This window comes from Ostrinia furnacalis, unplaced genomic scaffold, assembly GCF_004193835.3.
Source record: "Ostrinia furnacalis isolate ACB-3 unplaced genomic scaffold, ASM419383v2 OfSCF3843, whole genome shotgun sequence".
Lineage (NCBI taxonomy): Eukaryota > Metazoa > Arthropoda > Insecta > Lepidoptera > Crambidae > Ostrinia > Ostrinia furnacalis.
The window spans coordinates 101,004-119,987 of record NW_021134082.1 but is presented as its reverse complement, the minus strand read 5'-3'; positions in this window follow the sequence as shown (position 1 = coordinate 119,987).

The following is an 18,984-nucleotide window of genomic DNA, read 5'->3' as shown; positions in this document are numbered from 1 at the left end:
AATAATGAATAATAAATAAATAAATAAATAATGATAGTTAAATATTTACTGATGGAGTTTTATGTCCGGTAAAGCAAACTTTCAGGTAGTCGAATACTATGTGGAAATGTAGAGTCTGAAAGATCAGTAAGTAATAAGTAGGTATGTATATTGACAATTTTCTGCGACTTTTCCTGATCATTAGAGCTTCATTCTTTCGTAAATTAGTAGATAAAAAACTAACAGACTGAAGCGTCGTTACACTAAAACAATGTCTTTAGAAACATCCTTGCATTCGTGACATCGTCTTACCACGATGAGAATCATAATGGCTTTGATAACTGCCATAAAACATCATAAAACACTCAGCTTGGGAATGGCGATATAAGATCTAGACTTTTTATCCCCGTCGCGTGCCGGTCTGTCTAGAAAACCCATTGTTCCACTTTTAAGGTCTTTCAGGCTCCTGGGAATTTCTTTGACATGTAAATTGCCTCTTAGAAGAAAAGAGAGTTTTTCAAATGGAAAGTTAATTATTAATCTAAAGACATGTTAAACATTCAAGCATTGAGGAAGTAAGTCGTTTTGTAGTCGTTTTGTAATTGTGAGATGATTTTAATTAAATTACTTAATTGGTAGTTTGTTTGCTTTTTACAGTTATTTCGCATTAAAATTTACTAAAATGAATCTATTTTGTTGCTGAACTTTGCATGCTTTCATAAATGGGTCTTATTTTTAGATTTACAGCAAAATATTTAAAACAATTGAACATCTTTCTTGAGCTGTCATCGACTCGCGCAAATGTCAATTAGTTATTTAATAATAGTCTGATATTAACTTATTATTTTTTTCTACGTTTGCTGTTATCATTAAAACTTACGAGTAAGTAGTTCCTTCAAAATGTTCAGTAGCAAATTCACACGCAAGTGTTGTATGATGATGATAGCAGTGCCGTAACTAGCCTTTTATGCGCCCGGTGCGAGAAATATAAAAAAATGTAACCTTTTTGAATAAAAAGTAACCTTCTTACGGGGGGGGGGGTCTGTCTGTCTGTCTGTCTGTCTGTCTGTCTGTCTGTATGTTCCTTATAGAAACAAAAACTACTTGACGGATTTTAACGAAACTTGGTACAATTATTCTTCGTACTCCTGGGCAGGTTATAGGATACTTAGGAATTCCCACGGGCACGGGAATTAGCGGGAAAATCCTTTTTTATGAAAAATCTAAACTGCTTAAGTTAGACGCTTGAAATTTGGCATGCAGATACCTTAGTTAACTTAAAGCTTAGTTACAACAGGATATTGCAAAATTCCCACGGGAACGGGAGTTAGCGGGAAAAAACATTTGTATGAAAAATCTAAACCGCTTACTTAAGTTAGACGCTTGAAATTTGGCATGCAGGTACCTTAGTAAACTCAAAGCTTAGTTACAACAGGATATTGCAAAATTCCCACGGGAACGGGAGTTAGCGGGAAAAAACATTTGTATGAAAAAATCTAAACCGCGTAAGATAGATGAAGGGGGTAAAAAGGGATCCACGCGTACGAAGTCGCGGGCGGCCGCTAGTACTTAATATAATAATAAATAACACTAACGTCGACAGAAACATAATATTTATCCAGAATAGGTATTGTAAAACATTTATAGCTCAAGTACATACTTACTGTATATAAAAATATAAGAATTCTTATGTCGTGCGTTATGTTGTACGTTGTGACGAATTTTATAAAGTAGTTTCCTTATAACAGTCAAAAGTGTTTCTTTGAGGACAGTAAAATTGTAGCTATGCAAGATTTTTAGGTAGCTGTCTACCTACCTGTTACAGGTTGTTTTGTAGGTATGACGGTAGAATCACACATTGTTGTAGCAAAAAGTATGTAAGTTTACAAGTTTAAAGATTAACCACACTGCTTTACCATAATTGTCATTTATCACAAACGTATTAGATAACCACATTACTTATTGAAAACAAAATTAAATTGCCCTTTTTATTCCGTAAAGGATTCTCCAATTTTCCGCTCTGAAAATATTCAGCTGTGTCAAATTACGAAACTTTGGTCCTACTTTTTGCATGTCTCTAATACTACTACCTACATTCGAGCTGTCAATATAACAAACAAATACATTCAATAATATTAATAGCTTTGTAATGGAACTAAATATAATTTGGCATTAGTCATGCATTGTTTAAATAAATAGCTGTTGGCTAATATTTAAACAATCAATAACCAAACCTAATCGACGTAAGTGAATGACACTGGGTGCATTGAATTTTGATGGACACAGAGTATTAATCATGAGGTTAGAAGGCCAGTAGGTACTCATTGGGTAGCAATAATAGTAAGTAAGTATTACAATAATCTATGATAAGAACATTATGTCACAATAATCTTGTTTTAGTATAAAAATTATAAATAAAAAAAAATCATAAAATTCATTTATTTTTGCAAATAGGCTTTAAAAAAGCGCTTTTACACGTCCCAATATTAACCCTACCACTGCTTCGGGACAATAAATGGGCCAGTGCTGAGAAGAAGCAGCGCAAGAAACTCAGTCACTATTGTCAGCCTCCTTTTCAAGGTTTTACAGTCTTTAAAATATACAAATTATAGTCATAAGTATTGATGCGAGCTAGGTAGTTAAACATTCCAAACATTTTTATCCTTTAAATAATCATCAACTTTATAGTAGCCCTTTTTCATTAAGGTGCTTTTGATATGTGCTTTAAATTTATGAATGGGCAATTCTACAACAGTTTGTGGTAATTTATTGAAATCTGTATGTCAATGTAGCTTATGACTCTACATAAGTACACACCTAAGTACGCTACCAACGCCCGTATTCACAAACATTACTATGAGGTCTCACAGTGCGCGTGGACGCACAGGGTGACACACGAACCAATTACAGGCCAAATAAAAGGCTTGTCACAGGCTACAGTCGACATGTCAGATTAGGTAAGAATACTTTTTTGGTGCAAAATCAGACCTAAAACAGCTATGAAGCTGCCGCAGTGCGTATTTCATTGTACTCTTGTCTATACATAATATTATAATAAAAATAGGGTAAGCAAATAATAAAGACTTTGCCTTGGGTTTTATTTAGTCGAGGCCGAGTCGCGTCGCATGTTCTTGTATGTGAATGAAATTGCTAACAGTGATTAAATATGCATGCAACGGATCGATGGGGCTTGGTTTAATACTTCTGTGTTTCTCACGCTATACTACTACACAATAAGGAATAGATACGTTTTTCTATAGTTAGAAGAGCTTTCGTTCGTTTCGACTAAGCTCTCCCTCAAGGATTTTTGCAACCACCAGTCCTATGCTCCTACTTCCCGCGACCTTTTTCAGTTTGTCTGTCCACCTAGTGTAAGGCCCGCCCATACTACGTCTTAAAGCACGTGGTGGCCACTGGAGAACTTTTCGGGCATCAGCCCTGCGAGCTATGTGCCCTGCCCAATGCCACTTGAGTTTAGCAACTCTGCTCTTCTTCTGTTTAGAAAAGATTTAGACCAAATATACTTTTATGGCGAAGCTGAAATTACGATCCAGGTGCTTATTTGAGTGAGTATGACTACAGTTTCTGATGTAATTCATTCATAATACCAATCTATTCAGGTCTCGTGCTATTGAATGAATTATTTCTAACACTAAGCCGGAAGCTAAATACTCAGACTTTATTTTAGTGTAGCACTATTGAAAATATCTTGTCAATCAAACATTTCCTGAGGGATGTGTGACGTAATGCATCCACCGGATGTGTTCAAATATTGTAACCGGATGATACGTCAGGTTTCATGAGAAGTCATTTTCATCACTGTCCAATCGGATATTACGAGCTTATTAATTAATATAACTAATAGAATATTTCATTTATTATTGGGTAGTATAGACGGGTACTTCTCATTTACACTCAAATTTGATGGTCACACAATAATAGTTCATAAACGGTATAAGTTAAAACAATAACTTTGAAATCAGATGATAAAATATCTATTTAGCTACATACAAAATAAATTTTATCGTAATAGAAGCAAAAATAATACGAAAAAATCACATGAAACGATAAAAAACGGGGTCATTTTTCGCGTTCTCATCGTGTCACACCTTCGGTTGCAATGAAACATTTGGTTACTGCATTCACAATTTTCATTCAATTTGCTATTTATCTATGAAAATAAGACAAAATATATGTTTTATAAACACTTAAGAGTCATTTACAGTAATAAAGTTTGCAAAAATTATTGCTGTGAAGTACAGAATCACTTTCGTGGCATCAAAAAATTCAAAACGTTAAAGCTTCCAAACGAGACTCACAATTTGACTGATTTACTGAGAATACAGTCTTCACATCAAGCGCTACAATTTTCGTTTACAAAAAGTTGAAATAAGTTAGAAATAAAATTTGCCACGAAGGTGACGATGAGAACTGTGGCGATGAGAAATACCCAGACATAGTCATGCCTACTTCTATTGACATACATATTTATTTTTTTTGTAATTATATCTAGTATCAAGTGTTTCTTTATATTTTGTGTTTCAGTGGTTCATTGTGCCATAATAATTATTTATCTTAATTAATGTTTTCCGAAGTTGAACTAATTGAACCATTATTACGAGTAATTCAAAGAATGTAACAAGATATAATTGAAAATTATTCCGTTTTCAGTACCTAGGTACCTACTATTTATGAATTATTGTCTCATGTACGCATATACGAAAATTGGTTAATTGTTTCAAGAGTTCTCAATAAACTGGCCTTTAAAATTACTCAGTAATATTTACTGAGCTGTCTTAATTATACTTCAACAAGTTAACCGAGATAAGTAGGTTACTGAAGTCATTGGTCATTTCGTTGTAATGATTGATGCTGGGGGTATGCAAGAATAATAACAAGTATGTAATCGTTCCTGTTAATAACTGTAAGAGAAAGCGCCTAATTACCGCAGTTATGTAATAGAACAATGTCCGTTTGACCTGTGGTTAATGGGTGCAGTGCATAAGCTACATTAGGAGTATAGAGAATAGAATAATCTAGTTCGCGCCGATGAATAAGCTACATTGGAGCATAAAAAATAGACTAATCTAGTCCAAGTAGTCGCGCCGATAAGCAATGAACCGGATTATTACTAAATAGTAATGATAAAAAATTACTGAAATAGATTTGTTCGAATACCGCGATGGAGAATGTTTCTATTTAGTTATTACGACATATTTTAGAGACCATGAAACTTTTATGAATTTTCTCTTACCATATTCACTTTGTTAACATTATCATCATCATCATCATCCCAGCCATAGGACGTCCACTGCTGAACAAAGGCCTCCCCCAATGCTTTCCATGTTGCCTGGTTGGTAGCGGCCTGCGTCCAGCGCCTTCCTGCTACCTTTATGATATCGTCGACTTTGTTAACAACCTACTTCTATTTTGTTTGGAATAAAAAATCAAACTAAATTAAAAAATATATATATTTTTATGTGTCGAACGTCATTTCATTTACTGGGTCCTGAAATGCAGTAGATGCCACTAGTTTAGAAGTCATATACGTAGCTTCAACACAGTAGGTAATGTAACTTTCAAATGACTTATTGCTGTTTCATATCCCTTTCAATTTTTAAAATAATTATCGACAATACAATAATAACTTTGTTCTTCTTCGAAAAGAACAATTTCCTACTTGAGATTAAGGCGAACCTAACAATGACTCTTTGTGTGGTAACCATTACATCTTCGCGAGCACAGCAAAGTAGATTACATTGGCAGCTTAATCAATATTTTGACAGAAATATCAGAGTAATTAATCTACATTAAAATGTTAAGTAAATATTTAAGTCATTGAGTGATCTTTACTGTCGTATCAAGGACATAATCTTTATCCACATCTGAAGTTAAGTATTACTTTAAGTGCTTCTTAATTCCAACTGAGCTTTTTCACATGCAACAGAAATATTCAGTAGGTTCGTGTTAATATTGTTTTTATTTTATCGCCGTACAAAGTTTAATCAGTAAAAAGAAAACAGATTTTCCTGGATTTTTAGGTTATAGACATTTGAAATGCCAGGCAATCCAATCGACTCTATATTCGTTTTATATCGGTATACTTTACCTACTCCACGTCCCAGAATCATCAATTAGGAATCATGAGTAAGGTTACTTATTTATCCAATAATCGTATCCAAATAGAATATAGTTATCGTGTTTTAAAATAGTGAATTAAGCAAAAGCTGTATGGGGTTATTTCTATACTAACGAACAGTGTGTTGGCTTTGTAAAGGTGCCATACGTGGCCATACCTTCTACATATTATAATATTTGTGGCACTAATTAAAATGACATGCACAGCATCGAACAGTAACCGATTATGTGGTTAGTAACGTAACTAAATCGATTCGGCGTGACTCCGATAGCGATCGAACGGATCTGTCGTGTCGGTCGATTAATCGATCGAGTTTGGGAGGAGCTAACCGGAAGCGTATTCGGAGATACCATTCCTATGATAGTATTGATTAATTGTTTTTGGGTTTTAACGATGTTATTCAGCCTACATTTGTCTGTAATCATTACAAACGCTTACCAATCTATACTTCTATACTCATATATTATTATAAATTCGAAAGTAACTCTTAGTATAAGATCCCGCTATACAACGACCTTCACCGAGATGCTTATTTGATGAAACATATTTTATATTCAATTTAACATGTCAATAATTATATTGCTTAAGGGTTGCCTAATAAATTTCAGTCCAGGATATGATTAATTAATTATTGAAAAAAGTTTTATTGTTAAATATTTCATCGGTTTGATTATTAAACAAACTCCATACCAATCGAAAGTATGAAGCCCATAGAATATACAAACGTTAGGTTGCCTATTCTTTTCCAGTCATAACTCTCGGGTTGCCAGGTATAAACAGGTAAATTGATAGAGCATTTTGCATCGGTCTGATAATTTAATCAAATATAAATGAAAATAAAGATTATTTCATTATGAACACGATGGTATAGGGTTGCCTGCGAAAAATCAGTCCTGAATGACGGTTGTCGAATTTTGTAAAGTGAAATTAAAACTGAAAGGTGACATTTTTCGAGTAGTTGGCAACATTTGGGAAAGACGAGTTGTATGAGGCGTTTGTGTGTCTTGTCAAGAGGTGTCGCTTGGGTGAAGAAATTTCTCCAGTGTTGCCATGCTTTCGGAGATTTGGTCCAAAAATGTCGAAAGTGGAAATAACGACTTCCGGTCAAAAATTTGGATGACGCCTCCTGCAAAAGGGTCGTACAAATGACATTTGACCATTTTCATCTCGATCACCTGGCAACACTTGCAGCTATGGGGAAAAGTATTTTTTTTCGACATGGGTGTCTTTAAAGTTAAGGACGGACAGAAGGAGATATGGCAGAAAAAATCCAAAAATGGGGTTTGGTCGGTTATACGACCCAAATTATGGGAAAAATCCGAAAATTCAGAAAATCAAGATGGCGACCGAGTGAGCGGCCATTTTGTAAAAAGTTTCAGATTTCTGATTTTTCAAATGCATTTTTTGGGCAGTTGGCAACATTTGGGAAACTCGAGTTGTATAGAGCGATTACGTAGTTTGCTAAGGAGTATCGTTTGGAAAAACAACATTTTCCAGTGTTGCCATACTTTGAAAGATTTGGTCAAAACATGTAAAAAATGGAAATAACGACTTTTGGTCCAAAATTTGGATGACGCCTCCTGCAAATAGGTCAAACTAATGACATTTGACTATTTTTATCTCGATTACCTGGCAACACTGGCAGTTACGGGGCCACAAAATTTTGGGACTTGGGTGGTTTTAAGGAATTGTTTCACGGGATTGGTTTAAGTTAGAAAAAAAGTAAAAATGGGTTTCGGCGCGGAAAATGGTCTAGATTAAGCGAAAAATGCAATAAGTATGGCAACACTGGAAAATGTTGTTTTTCCAAACGATACTCCTTAGCAAACTACGTAATCGCTCTATACAACTCGAGTTTCCCAAATGTTGCCAACTGCCCAAAAAATGCATTTGAAAAATCAGAAATCTGAAACTTTTTACAAAATGACCGCTCACTCGGTCGCCATCTTGATTTTCTGAATTTTCGGATTTTTCCCATAATCTGGGTCGTATAACCGACCAAACCCCATTTTTGGATTTTTTCTGCCATATCTCCTTCTGTCCGTCCTTAACTTTAAAGACACCCATGTCGAAAAAAAATACTTTTCCCCATAGCTGCAAGTGTTGCCAGGTGATCGAGATGAAAATGGTCAAATGTCATTTGTACGACCTTTTTGCAGGAGGCGTCATCCAAATTTTTGACCGGAAGTCGTTATTTCCACTCTCGACATTTTTGGACCAAATCTCCGAAAGCATGGCAACACTGGAGAAATTTCTTCACCCAAGCGACACCTCTTGACAAGACACACAAACGCCTCATACAACTCGTCTTTCCCAAATGTTGCCAACTACTCGCAAAATGTCACCTTTCAGTTTTAATTTCACATTACAAAATTCGACAACCGTCATTCAGGACTGATTTTTCGCAGGCAACCCTATACCATCGTGTTCATAATGAAATAATCTTTATTTTCATTTATATTTGATTAAATTATCAGACCGATGCAAAATGCTCTATCAATTTACCTGTTTATACCTGGCAACCCGAGAGTTATGACTGGAAAAGAATAGGCAACCTAACGTTTGCATATTCTATGGGCTTCATACTTTCGATTGGTATGGAGTTTGTTTAATAATCAAACCGATGAAATATTTAAAAATAAAACTTTTTTTAATAATTAATTAATCATATCCTGGACTGAAATTTATTAGGCAACCCTTAAGCAATATAATTATTGACATGTTAAATTGAATATAAAATATGTTTCATCAAATAAGCATCTCGGTGAAGGTCCTTGTATAGCGGGATCTTAGACTATCTGTCTGTCTGTCTCGATAAACCACTGAACCGAATTTGGCGTAGAGGTAGTTTGAGTCCCGAAAAAGGACATACATAGGATTGTTTTTATCCCGGTTTTTGAAACAAGGACGCGCACGATAAAGTTTTTCTGTGACAGACAAAATTCCACGCGGGCGAAGGGGCGGGCAAAAGCTAGTATAAAATATTGGCAAAATTTCGATATAGGTACTTCATTTTGTTAACTTTAAAAACTTAATTAAAAACCTACTTTTTACTGAGATAGGTTTATAATATATATGGTTTATAATTTTCACTGATAGAAAGATTTATCAACATTTTATTGCTGCACGAATCCGATTCGAGTTCAAGACATAATTTGCTCTTGATAACTGCGATCCGTGAGTATTGATCCAAACTAAAGATATATATTTTCGACCATTCAAATAATATTCGGATCTGGCACTACAAATCTGGCAACCATTAGTGTACGAGTATTTCCTAATTTGGATGTTTATAGATCAAAGATGAACTTGCAAGATTAATGTTCCGAACGCCACAATACTTCCTTTGAAATTAAAACTAATAAGAAGTGGCGTTTCTTTAAATAGTCAAAATTTTTTAAGACACGTTCTTTGGTTATTTTCGGAACAACAGTCGTTTATTTTTTGCCGGGGACATTGATTTCCTCATATGGTAAGTGATACAGCTGTCAAATATAAGTATCGTATAGTATGATATTAATTTACACCTTTTAACGAAGGTAAGGCGCCAGCGGCGAACAAATAAAGTTTAAAAGTTGCTAAATTCTCACGAGATTGATGAAGATAATGGAGTTGAAGTATATCTTTATTTGACAAATCAGAACATACAAAGAACCTCCTCCTTTTGTTGAAGTCGGTTAAAAGTTCAACTAAGAGCTTTTGATTTGTCGCAAGCCTTCCGTTATCTTGGGCAGTGTATATGAATCATAAGGTGGTACAAAGTTCTCTTATTAGAAGCTCCTCCTTTTGTTGAAGTGGGTTAAAAGTAAAACTAAGACCTTTTGATTTTATAATAATAAATATCCTTGGACATTTTACCAAACTAAGCAAAGCTTGTACTATGGGTTCTAGACAACGGATATTGAACATACTTTAATACTTTTTTTTTGTAAATGCATACATATTATACATAGAAAACACCCAGTCCAATACAAACAAATATGTTCTCATGCCCACAAATATTTGTACTGTGCGGAAATCGAACCCGCAACCTCCGGAATACTAGTCCGTTTCGAACCACTACACCAAACGGCCGACCGGCCGATTTGTTGCAAGCCTTCCGTTATCTTGGGCAGTATATCATAAGGTGGGACACAGTTATCTTATTAGAAGCTCCTCCTTTTGTTGAAGTCTGTTATAAGTCCAACTAAGAGCTTTTGATTTGTCGCAAGCCTTCCGATATCTTGGGCAGTGTATCATAAGGTGGGACAAAGTTCTCTTATTAGAACCTCCTCATTTTGTTAAAGTCGGTTAAAGGTCAAACTAAGAGCTTTTGATTTGTCGCAAGCCTTCCGGTATCTTGGGCAGTGTATCATAAGGTGATACAACGTTCTCTTATTAGAACTTCTTCCTTTTGTTGAAAGAGCTTTTGATTTGTCGCAAGTCTTCCGATATCTAAAGCTCAGTGTATTATAAGATGAGACAAAGTTCTTGATCATAGTGATCATACTGACATTGTCTAATAAGTAGGTAGATAGGTACATCTACATTTTCTGCTCGGTTACTTTGACAGTAATTATCAACATAGCACCTTTTACTGTCTTGCAGATTGGATACATTATTTATTTATTTATTTATTATTCATTATTGAGCAATTACATATTTGATCCAAATAGCGTCCTAAATCCTTTTTAGGTTATTACATACTAATTAATAAAGCGTAGCTTTCAGCATACTTAAAATTGATAAAAAAATATATACATGGTGTTAGGTAAATGGGTATATGAGCCGACATTAGCCCATGTTAACATGGTCATATAAATGGTATGGTGAAGTCAGAAAATTGATATCTTCATTTTAATTATTTTATTTTTCATACAAATCGGATATTACAAAATTAATTTTGTATGAAAATTAAAAAAAATAAAATTATGATATCAAATTTCTGACTTCACCATACCATTTATATGACCATGTTAACATGGGCTAGTGTCGGCTCATATACCCATTTACCTAACACCCTGTATATAAAAGGCAAATCTTTATGACACTAATTTGTCTCGAACATATTATTTTAGACTAAACGAGAGTGTTACATTAAGATTATACATAGAAAATAGTGTAATCAAGTCGTTGAAACTATCGTTGACATTTGATGAGCATATAATTTCCGGTGATTTAGAGATTTTATAATATTTTGGAGAGTATCAGCAATAAACAGATTTAGTATGAAAATTTTATAACAAACGGCAATTTAAAAAGTAGATTTTATAGTTTTATAATGATGTTATTGATATCTCAGACGTTGCGTAATTTATTGATAGGTTTTTGACCTTTTGGGGTGTAGTATGAGAACTACTTTTAACCAAAATATTTTGTTATTTTTAATAACGAAAAAAATTCTTAATGTTTGCTTATCTATGTATTTATAATTTTAGGTAAGTATAGAATAATGATCACAAAAGTCTCTTAGCTGTACATAAAACTTTAAAATACCTACTCTTTTAAAACTACATTAATTGTATTGAAAGCAATCAACCGGTCAACATGGAAATAATAGGGGGAAGCCATAATCATAATTATGCTATGCTAATCATAATTAGCAGTGGACATACTATGGCTGAAATGATGATGATGATTATGATGATTAAAAGCAATTTTCAGTAGAAGCACTTTTAATGTTTATACGGTGGAAGCACAAAATTGAGCATTCCCAACTTAATAATTCATTTATGTCTAAGCCAGTCATTATCTGGCTACTGGAGATCGTATAATTACTTCCTACTCCATAAGTTTAGTGTTCCATTGCAAGTGTATTGTTATTGATTTATGATTAAATTGTATATAACTGTAGTTTTAGCACCTGAACTAAATTGAAATAATAATTTACCACCGGAATTGGATTGAAATAATAATTTACTGTTCCGAACTACATGCCATGAAAGAAGCGTTATGTTTTATGGATTGTTACTTTAATAGTGTGGAAAATACCGATAAAAATTCGTGATTCGTTGATTATGATCTTCTAATTCTTTGAAAATTCGTTCGTTCGCTCGTGTCAAATCGAAAAAAACGAAGAAATTAGTATCGAGTGCGATTCCGAAATGGATACGAGTATCTTTAATCGAATGGACTCGGTAATTCGATGACGCAACCGTGTCACCTGTCGCTTATGGCGGTGACATAACGGACGCGGGTGCAGTTAAAGTAACATTATATGTGCAGGAAGCGTAATTGTATACCGATTGGAAAACTGCATTTTGGCGCGGGGTTAAAGAGGTCGCTGTAAACGGTATAAAACGACTTACCACTAAAAGATGTCGCTTGTACCTCTATGTTTTGCTTGTACGGTCGCAAAGGGTTAACAGTGTGAATGTACTTAGCATTGGTAACGGTATTTACTTATGTCGAAAGGTCAAAATAGGCTGAGAGGATTTTTTACCTTATTGTAAAATTTAATTTCGTATTACCCAGACAAAAAACCATTTTAAAGTAAATACGACGGTTTTTCATGTGTTAATTTAATGGTATTGGTAATTACTATCGAAAATTGTGTAAATATCCCATTGTTATACTCACGGTACAATGGGTAAACCTGACTGAAAAACTTGTAAATTTCTTCCACCAAAAAACTGTTCACAAGTATTTCTCATATTACCCAACTGTGTAAAACAAGCGAATACACAGAAAGAATGTTGGTTTCTCATAATTAGGTTAATAAGAGTTGTCAAAAGTCAACAGTGGCCATACCACACCATATTGTGCCGGAGGATTTTTTGTGACCGCTCGCTTGCATAATTAACCCGGTTTCGTTTGCCTTATTAAATTCCGATAATGTGAGCACTTATGCGGAAGTCGCACGCGCATGCAACGGTATTGACAGATTACTGTATTTTTTAATGTTCCGGTATTCTTCAATGGGAATCCAGTTGTCTATGGAATTTGTTTACGGCTCAAGTAGACATGCCACTTCCTATCCGACTATCAGCGTACTAGGGTTGCCAAAATGCGGTCGACAGTGTAACTAAAGGCGCTATACGAATATCTATTGAGTTTAATATTGCTGTCGATGGATAAGAAATGCACAACATTTCTAATTACAAAATTTTCAATTACCATAAATTTTACTAAAATAATTCAATTCAGAAAAGCTTGATATAATTTTATTTGCATAGATTCAAGATTGAATCTATTATTGAGTAAAGTTATACATTAAGTGCCTTTTAGCACTCCAAGATTTAAAAACATATTTTCGTAAAGATAGGTGTATCATTAAAAAGACTTCAACGCGTCAGGTGCGAACAACATTTAATTAATTTAACATTTATTTTCTTATCTTTCTCTACTGACTGATAATATTTTGTATACATAAGTAACTACACGTAATTAAGGAAAGCACCGTACCGTTCGACCATGCCTAGCCCCAATAAACACCGATTATTGCTATCTCAAACAGCACTTATAGCAGTTCCGATAGCATCTATCGACAAAGGTTAATTAGAATCAAGCGATTCCTGTTTCAGATCTAAATCTAGTATAATACTTAAGGGTTTAAGTGGCTTGCGTAATAAGCACCCAAGGAAAAATATTAAACTGGGTAGTTTGCTAGAAATGCCGTCTACACTGAGAATGACTGGGGAAATTCTTGGCATGCCACATATTCCGTTAGGTAAGACGACGGCAAATCAAGCTTAACTTTGTAGTGTTTTCTGTAGTTCTAATGAGAGGCAGATTTGCAACAAAAATGATGTCTGATGTGCTGACTGTACCTGTAAGTAAGAGTAATGTATAATGTAAGAAAATTGCCTACAAATTGGAGTTGACACAAGATTTTTACTCGCTCTTCATAGATATGGGATTATTACGAAAGATATACATACATATATATATAATGTATATTATGAATTACGAAAGAAAACAGTTCATTAACTAGACTATAATTATAGCCCGAATAGTTATTATTGACTAACGTCAGGAAAAAATGGTTCAATCTAAATTGATATTATAATTTGATTTATTGAGCCAGCCTGTGAGAAAACTTTTTGTTTCGTTTCAGATCTAGTTTTTAATTATCAAAATGGAAAGTAAACTCAAAAGAAGATGAGGCAACGTAATATGTAAATGTTTTGATAATTAATTATGTAAAACAAAAGTCAATGCACATCTAATAAATCAGTCTGTGAAAGGTGACCTACGATCTTGTATACAGTCAACAAGTTGACGCGGAATAATGTTCTTCTTAAAACATTTGATATTTCATAGAAAAGAGCTTGAGTTTCGGATAGCCATTAAAATTATCTTCGGTAAAAGTAAGATATTGTAAAATACTATTAATCAGATGTCATTAGAGTTAAGAGAAACTCTATCAAGATAAGTCATGTGTCAATCAAGCGATAGAAAAAGCTGGGTCGTGGGTAAAATCGCACTTGCTATTTTATTTTGAGAGTTTTTATTAAAGAGATAAAAGTAAAATTTAGAACCTAACAAAACTACTTCTAAAATGTAATATCTAGTCCGATTACCGTGGTCCGATTGTTCCAGAATCCAGTTAGCGTAGTTATAACAATCGACAGAAGCCACTATTAAAAATCCATTAAAACACTTTATGCCTTTAATTCTAAGCTCGTAACATACATTCACGTCACAGCAACTCGTTAATATATTTCAAATACAATGATAATAGTAGCGGAAGAAGCGATTTGGTTATGCAGAGATAACTGCGTGATCACCCGCAGCGGTGCGCCCGCGCCTAGGGTTGTCAGGTCCAAAAACACAAAAGCCGGACATACCTTTTTTAATAGCTAACATGCCATGTCCTGCTGGGGTGCGAGAGGGGAGAGTGCAATAAGTATCATAGCTCTTTTTTTGCCGCGCAGGAAATACTTTGCGCACTGTCACCAGTGGTGTGTGGAACTCCCGGCGCTTTGAAAAGGGCGCTGCTCCATCCTGAAAAGGACGGGGTATACCCACTAAAACCGCCGCGGCGTTCCGTCATCACCCGAGTGGGGTGTCGCGAGACTTCCGCAACACCACCAACAAGTATCATAGCTCATGAGTAAGTACTATCATCTATCAATCTTCGACCTGTAGCCCAACATCCCGATACGCGCATGAGTGCTCAATATTATTCTGTCGCAGCAGCCACATAAATAGCCTAACATAAGCCGGACAGGCCGGACAAGAGAATATTTGGCCGGACAAGTCCGTAAAAAAGCCAATAAGTCACCTGTAGGCCTAAGATGTGCGCCGTGATAGGCGGTTATCACGCTATTTTATCGATTTTGCCCATACAAATTGACGTCGATAAAAGTTATCACGGCGCGCATCTTAGGCCTACAGGCAACAGTGGCAACCCTACCCGCGCCGTAAGTAATGAGAGGTGGAAATTCAATTGCTCACAATGGCACGCCTGCGCAACGATTTAGAACAAGCTGTTTACATTACAAATAAAAACTCTATAACAATCTAATAACTTAAATGACGTTAAGTAAATATTACAAAAAGAAGTATGTATGGGAAGATTTTACAAGAATTTACTCGTATTGCAATAACTGTATGAGCATTGAGCAATTAGTTTGTTTATTGCATTTCTTATTTATATAACAAAGCATTAATTTTATTTATTATCGTTAGGGTCAATTTATGTGTTTCATCGGTTCCAGTATGCTTACCATGAGTTAATGATGTGTGCTCACTAACCACTGTGTAAAAAATGACATTAAAATGAAGATGGTACAGCGCTAACGGCTACTTCCAAGAACTAAAATCTTCACAGATTTTTTGACGCACTAGAGCGAGCACACTAAGGCTGAGTTGCACCACCTAACTTTGACCGTAACTATAACGATAACCGATGTTTTTTGTATGGAGTTTGACAGATTTTTAACGTTTCTCAAAGTTAAAGTAAGATGGTAGGCTGGGTTGCACCACCTAACTTTGACGGTACCTAACTATAACGATAACCGGTATACAAAATATGGAAATATGGAGTATGACAGATTTTTGACATTTGTTAAAGTTAAAGTAAGAGACGTAAACTCATGGTAAGCACACAGTCGGTGGAATGGTGTAGGCATCATACAAAACACCTAAGCGATGGCAGACAACGAAGAATATACTCGTATTTCAAATAATTATTAGAATTTTGTACCTTGTTACGACGTTCTATTGTCGAGTTATTTGCAACGAGCCTGCCACAATCGTCTCATCGGAAAGATGGAAAGTAATGAGAGAGAAAATTCAATTGACCACAATCGCACGCGGAGCGTAGTGTTTGCTAATACGAATTACTCTTACATTTCTCGTGTCTGTTTTAGAAGATATTCTTCAACAAAATGTTTGTATTTTCTATTATTTTGATGTTAGGCAGTAATTGCGGCGGGCATTAGTTGTATTTTATGGTAGACAATAGAAGCAACCCACTGATTTTATCAGTAAAATACCAACTGGGAAGGACGATGGACTATGTACTTCATCATTTCAGCCATAGGACGTCCACTGCTGGACATAGGCCTCCCCCAATGCTTTCCATGTTGCCCGGTTGGTAGCGGCCTGCGTCCAGCGCCTTCCTGCTACCTGATGTCGTCGGTCCACCTTGTGGGTGGACGTCCCACACGCACATGGTACGCAGAACTGACGGCCGATGGGGCAGCAAGGTTCTGAAGTGGAGGCCGCGTGCCGGAAAACCTACTTAAATTGTCCAAATATAATGCAAGCCTCTGAAACTGGGTCATTCCATAGCAAAACTAGTTCAAACTCGTAAATATGTTTGTTAGACATAAAATTCGATACCCTAAGATTATATGGCTTCAGCAAAATATGTCAAGCTGTAACAGCACCTAATATCATACTACCCACATTTTTAATACATAGTTAAGCTGTACAGTGTCGTGTCATGTTGTTATTGATTGCTAAATAAACCGCAGGTCCGTCAAAACCGCACTCCAGTTTACCCGACTGCATAGGTGTAGCAAGAAGTTTAATGGTTATTAATAGGTAGCTAGTTATACTCTTATGTATTAATTTTATACCTATTGTCACACTTGTTTTCGCAACCGTGTTTTATGTTTGTTTGTAGTCGTAAATCACGTTCTTTTATTTTCTCAATTACAGCAAATAGATTTCATTATTGATATCGTGTTTTTTTATCGATTTCCTTTTGTGTTTAGTTATACAAGGCATATGTTATGTCTACATAATAAATCATTAAAAATATTTATTTTATGGTATTTTTTATTACATTATAATGTAACCGTTACATTTTTTATTTATAGAAGTAGTGTCTTAAATCCTCTTGAGGTTTGTCCAGCGTGGTCCAGACACTATTGTTCTCTAGAGCTAGACAATTATATTTAGCTACAATCCGTCTACATTCCCGAAATAACGAGATTAACTGAAATTGAAAAACAATTGAATTTTGTTAAATGTTCGGAAAAGTTCTGGAAGGCCGTGGAAATCTTATTGAACCAATCAATCATTCCTCCATCGTCTTGCAAAGTTTTGAAAGCGATAGAAGGAAAGGAAAGAAAAATAATCGAGAGTGGGATGGACTGTGTTTTGAGTTTCATTATGAAACCTATTTCTTTGGTAGAGCCACAAAATATTGTCAAGGTTTTTTGATCAAACTACCAAAATACATAAGAACAACACAAAAAGTAAACATGGCACCAGACCATATTATTATGTTGTCCTGATGTGGTGGTCGAGCAAGCTATATTTGAGACGTATAAAAAAGTTCTTAAAAAGCTTGCTTGCAAAAAATAAATGATTCTTATGGGTTTTTTATGGGTTTTATGGGTTTTTAAGGATAATAAGGATAAAAAAGCAAGTTTCCACATGCTTATATGTAGCACACAAGACACACATCACTAGTAATATTTTCCACACAAAGCTATCTCTGAATGAAACCATTCATCAATATCGTTACTACGGTAACGCATTTTCTTACATAACTTTTCAATTCCTATCATTGGAAGTCCGAAAATATTTCTCATACAATTTGATACCATAATGATCATTCTTCATAAAAAATTTAAAACCTACATATTTAAAAACATAATCATTGATATTCATAATATCACTAATCATACACTTAGTTTTTACTAATATTTGTTTTCATATATTTTTCTATACTAATGATCGAAACTCATAATCATTCGAATAAATAACTATAATATTCATAAATGTGATGTATCCTAATATTTGTTTTCATAAATTTATTACTCATAAGTGTATTTATCCATATTATTGAAAATCATGATGTCTTGTCTATATTCTGATTAAATCGAATTTTAACATTAAATTAATTTGAAATGGTCCAAAACAGGCAATATTTTGTGCCACAAAACTAACGTGACAGAAACGAATCGCTGCAAAACCGACTCCACGTAGTCTTGTCTGCCCTACCCCTAGAGTGTAATTTAAAAGCCGGAGGCGCGGAGGGAGGGCAGCCCTCGCCCGCTGTAACGAGGCTCAGGCGCCCGGGTGAGCTGGAGCGGCTGAGGCTGGTCGCCGAGGCGCCGAAGGCGCCGATGGCGATCCAAAAAGCCGAAGCTGCGGAAGCAAGCGTGGGTGCCTGAGCCTCGTTACGCAAGGGCGGAAGGGCTGCACATCCCGCAGCGCCGGAGACGAGGAGATACCAATGCATGCTGCATGCTTGCTTTCATGCTGCATGCTCTGCATGCTTATCTACTCTATTAAATTATATATGATTTTTTTAAAGATACGAGTATGTCTGTTATAAAGTAAATTATTCTGAACAACAACATTATGAGTTGAAGTATGTTCTTAGTAACAACATTATTAATTAAAACAATATGATCAATGAATGTTATGAAGAAAAAAGATCTGAAAATAAAAATTATGTATTTTAAATGGTTCTTGGTAGT